The 5000-nt window shown below is 35.2% G+C and overlaps 4 non-coding genes across 4 annotated transcripts; all 4 read left to right on the top strand.

Moving 5' to 3' along the window:
• The first annotated feature begins 672 nt into the window (after nucleotides 1–672).
• On the top strand, nucleotides 673–791 carry LOC143734786 (5S ribosomal RNA). Its single transcript, XR_013202679.1, has one exon. It is a non-coding gene; the product is annotated as a 5S ribosomal RNA (ribosomal RNA).
• A 698-nt stretch (nucleotides 792–1489) lies between these two features.
• LOC143734375 (5S ribosomal RNA) lies at nucleotides 1490–1608 on the top strand. The gene has a single exon (XR_013202274.1). It is a non-coding gene; the product is annotated as a 5S ribosomal RNA (ribosomal RNA).
• Nucleotides 1609–3029: 1421 nt separating this feature from the next.
• Nucleotides 3030–3148, top strand: LOC143734374 (5S ribosomal RNA). The gene has a single exon (XR_013202273.1). It is a non-coding gene; the product is annotated as a 5S ribosomal RNA (ribosomal RNA).
• A 484-nt stretch (nucleotides 3149–3632) lies between these two features.
• On the top strand, nucleotides 3633–3751 carry LOC143734373 (5S ribosomal RNA). Its single transcript, XR_013202272.1, has one exon. It is a non-coding gene; the product is annotated as a 5S ribosomal RNA (ribosomal RNA).
• Nucleotides 3752–5000: the final 1249 nt, after the last annotated feature.

Below are 5000 nucleotides of genomic sequence, written 5' to 3'. Positions count from 1 at the left end.
AAAAGAGTCCCTGAGCTTCTTCAGAAAGCCTGTAAAAGTCTCTGAGATTCTTCAGAGAGCATGAAAGAGTTTGAGTTTTTTCAAAAGTTCTTCTTAGTTTAAAAAAAAGACTCACTGAGCTTCTTCAGAAAGCCTTTAAAAGTCTCTGAGATTCTTCAGAGAGCATGAAAGAGTTTGAGTTTTTTCAAAAGTTCTTCTTAGTTTAAAAAAAAGAGTCCCTGAGCTTCTTCAGAAAGCCTTTAAAAGTCTCTGAGATTCTTCAGAGAGCATGAAAGAGTTTGAGTTTTTTCAAAAGTTCTTCTTAGTTTAAAAAAAAGACTCACTGAGCTTCTTCAGAAAGCCTTTAAAAGTCTCTGAGATTCTTCAGAGAGCATGAAAGAGTTTGAGTTTTTTCAAAAGTTCTTCTTAGTTTAAAAAAAAGAGTCCCTGAGCTTCTTCAGAAAGCCTTTAAAAGTCTCTGAGATTCTTCAGAGAGCATGAAAGAGTTTGAGTTTTTTCAAAAGTTCTTCTTAGTTTAAAAAAAAGACTCACTGAGCTTCTTCAGAAAGCCTTTAAAAGTCTCTGAGATTCTTCAGAGAGCATGAAAGAGTTTGAGTTTTTTCAAAAGTTCTTCTTAGTTTTCTTCATTAATGGTCTAACCTTTTAAATTGCCCAATTTTGGCAGCAGTTTTCGCTTACGGCCATACCACCTTGGTCATGCCCGATCTCGTCTGATCTGGGAAGCTAAGCAGGTTCGGGCCTGGTTAGTACTTGGATGGGAGACCGCCTGGGAATACCAGGTGCTGTAAGCTTTTTTGATTTAAAAAAAAAAAAAAAAAAAAACAGTCCCTGAGCTTCTTCAGAAAGCCTTTAAAAGTCTCTGAGATTCTTCAGAGAGCATGAAAGAGTTTGAGTTTTTTCAAAAGTTCTTCTTACTAAAAAAAAAGACTCACTGAGCTTCTTCAGAAAGCCTTTAAAAGTCTCTGAGATTCTTCAGAGAGCATGAAAGAGTTTGAGTTTTTTCAAAAGTTCTTCTTAGTTTAAAAAAAAGAGTCCCTGAGCTTCTTCAGAAAGCCTTTAAAAGTCTCTGAGATTCTTCAGAGAGCATGAAAGAGTTTGAGTTTTTTCAAAAGTTCTTCTTAGTTTAAAAAAAAGACTCACTGAGCTTCTTCAGAAAGCCTTTAAAAGTCTCTGAGATTCTTCAGAGAGCATGAAAGAGTTTGAGTTTTTTCAAAAGTTCTTCTTAGTTTAAAAAAAAGAGTCCCTGAGCTTCTTCAGAAAGCCTTTAAAAGTCTCTGAGATTCTTCAGAGAGCATGAAAGAGTTTGAGTTTTTTCAAAAGTTCTTCTTAGTTTAAAAAAAAGACTCACTGAGCTTCTTCAGAAAGCCTTTAAAAGTCTCTGAGATTCTTCAGAGAGCATGAAAGAGTTTGAGTTTTTTCAAAAGTTATTCTTAGTTTTCTTCATTAATGGTCTAACCTTTTAAATTGCCCAATTTTGGCAGCAGTTCTCGCTTACGGCCATACCACCTTGGTCACGCCCGATCTCGTCTGATCTCGGAAGCTAAGCAGGGTCGGGCCTGGTTAGTGCTTGGATGGGAGACCGCCTGGGAATACCAGGTGCTGTAAGCTTTTTAAAAAAAAAAAAAAAAAAAAAGAGTCCCTGAGCTTCTTCAGAAAGCCTTTAAAAGTCTCTGAGATTCTTCAGAGAGCATGAAAGAGTTTGAGTTTTTTCAAAAGTTCTTCTTACTAAAAAAAAAAGACTCACTGAGCTTCTTCAGAAAGCCTTTAAAAGTCTCTGAGATTCTTCAGAGAGCATGAAAGAGTTTGAGTTTTTTCAAAAGTTCTTCTTAGTTTAAAAAAAAGAGTCCCTGAGCTTCTTCAGAAAGCCTTTAAAAGTCTCTGAGATTCTTCAGAGAGCATGAAAGAGTTTGAGTTTTTTCAAAAGTTCTTCTTAGTTTAAAAAAAAGACTCACTGAGCTTCTTCAGAAAGCCTTTAAAAGTCTCTGAGATTCTTCAGAGAGCATGAAAGAGTTTGAGTTTTTTCAAAAGTTCTTCTTAGTTTAAAAAAAAGAGTCCCTGAGCTTCTTCAGAAAGCCTTTAAAAGTCTCTGAGATTCTTCAGAGAGCATGAAAGAGTTTGAGTTTTTTCAAAAGTTCTTCTTAGTTTAAAAAAAAGACTCACTGAGCTTCTTCAGAAAGCCTTTAAAAGTCTCTGAGATTCTTCAGAGAGCATGAAAGAGTTTGAGTTTTTTCAAAAGTTCTTCTTACTAAAAAAAAAAGACTCACTGAGCTTCTTCAGAAAGCCTTTAAAAGTCTCTGAGATTCTTCAGAGAGCATGAAAGAGTTTGAGTTTTTTCAAAAGTTCTTCTTAGTTTAAAAAAAAGAGTCCCTGAGCTTCTTCAGAAAGCCTTTAAAAGTCTCTGAGATTCTTCAGAGAGCATGAAAGAGTTTGAGTTTTTTCAAAAGTTCTTCTTAGTTTAAAAAAAAGACTCACTGAGCTTCTTCAGAAAGCCTTTAAAAGTCTCTGAGATTCTTCAGAGAGCATGAAAGAGTTTGAGTTTTTTCAAAAGTTCTTCTTAGTTTAAAAAAAAGAGTCCCTGAGCTTCTTCAGAAAGCCTGTAAAAGTCTCTGAGATTCTTCAGAGAGCATGAAAGAGTTTGAGTTTTTTCAAAAGTTCTTCTTAGTTTAAAAAAAAGACTCACTGAGCTTCTTCAGAAAGCCTTTAAAAGTCTCTGAGATTCTTCAGAGAGCATGAAAGAGTTTGAGTTTTTTCAAAAGTTCTTCTTAGTTTAAAAAAAAGAGTCCCTGAGCTTCTTCAGAAAGCCTTTAAAAGTCTCTGAGATTCTTCAGAGAGCATGAAAGAGTTTGAGTTTTTTCAAAAGTTCTTCTTAGTTTAAAAAAAAGACTCACTGAGCTTCTTCAGAAAGCCTTTAAAAGTCTCTGAGATTCTTCAGAGAGCATGAAAGAGTTTGAGTTTTTTCAAAAGTTATTCTTAGTTTTCTTCATTAATGGTCTAACCTTTTAAATTGCCCAATTTTGGCAGCAGTTTTCGCTTACGGCCATACCACCTTGGTCACGCCCGATCTCGTCTGATCTCGGAAGCTAAGCAGGGTCGGGCCTGGTTAGTGCTTGGATGGGAGACCGCCTGGGAATACCAGGTGCTGTAAGCTTTTTTAAAAAAAAAAAAAAAAAAAAGAGTCCCTGAGCTTCTTCAGAAAGCCTTTAAAAGTCTCTGAGATTCTTCAGAGAGCATGAAAGAGTTTGAGTTTTTTCAAAAGTTCTTCTTACTTAAAAAAAAGACTCACTGAGCTTCTTCAGAAAGCCTTTAAAAGTCTCTGAGATTCTTCAGAGAGCATGAAAGAGTTTGAGTTTTTTCAAAAGTTCTTCTTAGTTTAAAAAAAAGACTCCCTGAGCTTCTTCAGAAAGCCTTTAAAAGTCTCTGAGATTCTTCAGAGAGCATGAAAGAGTTTGAGTTTTTTCAAAAGTTCTTCTTAGTTTAAAAAAAAGACTCACTGAGCTTCTTCAGAAAGCCTTTAAAAGTCTCTGAGATTCTTCAGAGAGCATGAAAGAGTTTGAGTTTTTTCAAAAGTTATTCTTAGTTTTCTTCATTAATGGTCTAACCTTTTAAATTGCCCAATTTTGGCAGCAGTTTTCGCTTACGGCCATACCACCTTGGTCACGCCCGATCTCGTCTGATCTCGGAAGCTAAGCAGGGTCGGGCCTGGTTAGTGCTTGGATGGGAGACCGCCTGGGAATACCAGGTGCTGTAAGCTTTTTAAAAAAAAAAAAAAAAAAAAAGAGTCCCTGAGCTTCTTCAGAAAGCCTTTAAAAGTCTCTGAGATTCTTCAGAGAGCATGAAAGAGTTTGAGTTTTTTCAAAAGTTCTTCTTACTAAAAAAAAAAGACTCACTGAGCTTCTTCAGAAAGCCTTTAAAAGTCTCTGAGATTCTTCAGAGAGCATGAAAGAGTTTGAGTTTTTTCAAAAGTTCTTCTTAGTTTAAAAAAAAGAGTCCCTGAGCTTCTTCAGAAAGCCTTTAAAAGTCTCTGAGATTCTTCAGAGAGCATGAAAGAGTTTGAGTTTTTTCAAAAGTTCTTCTTAGTTTAAAAAAAAGACTCACTGAGCTTCTTCAGAAAGCCTTTAAAAGTCTCTGAGATTCTTCAGAGAGCATGAAAGAGTTTGAGTTTTTTCAAAAGTTCTTCTTAGTTTAAAAAAAAGAGTCCCTGAGCTTCTTCAGAAAGCCTTTAAAAGTCTCTGAGATTCTTCAGAGAGCATGAAAGAGTTTGAGTTTTTTCAAAAGTTCTTCTTAGTTTAAAAAAAAGACTCACTGAGCTTCTTCAGAAAGCCTTTAAAAGTCTCTGAGATTCTTCAGAGAGCATGAAAGAGTTTGAGTTTTTTCAAAAGTTCTTCTTACTAAAAAAAAAGACTCACTGAGCTTCTTCAGAAAGCCTTTAAAAGTCTCTGAGATTCTTCAGAGAGCATGAAAGAGTTTGAGTTTTTTCAAAAGTTCTTCTTAGTTTAAAAAAAAGAGTCCCTGAGCTTCTTCAGAAAGCCTTTAAAAGTCTCTGAGATTCTTCAGAGAGCATGAAAGAGTTTGAGTTTTTTCAAAAGTTCTTCTTAGTTTAAAAAAAAGACTCACTGAGCTTCTTCAGAAAGCCTTTAAAAGTCTCTGAGATTCTTCAGAGAGCATGAAAGAGTTTGAGTTTTTTCAAAAGTTCTTCTTAGTTTAAAAAAAAGAGTCCCTGAGCTTCTTCAGAAAGCCTGTAAAAGTCTCTGAGATTCTTCAGAGAGCATGAAAGAGTTTGAGTTTTTTCAAAAGTTCTTCTTAGTTTAAAAAAAAGACTCACTGAGCTTCTTCAGAAAGCCTTTAAAAGTCTCTGAGATTCTTCAGAGAGCATGAAAGAGTTTGAGTTTTTTCAAAAGTTCTTCTTAGTTTAAAAAAAAGAGTCCCTGAGCTTCTTCAGAAAGCCTTTAAAAGTCTCTGAGATTCTTCAGAGAGCATGAAAGAGTTTGAGTTTTTTCAAA

The sequence above is a fragment of the Siphateles boraxobius genome, unplaced genomic scaffold, assembly GCF_051911475.1.
Source record: "Siphateles boraxobius isolate OS27281-9 unplaced genomic scaffold, OSU_SipBor_1 99, whole genome shotgun sequence".
NCBI lineage: Eukaryota > Metazoa > Chordata > Actinopteri > Cypriniformes > Leuciscidae > Siphateles > Siphateles boraxobius.
This window is presented reverse-complemented; position numbering and strand designations above follow the sequence as displayed.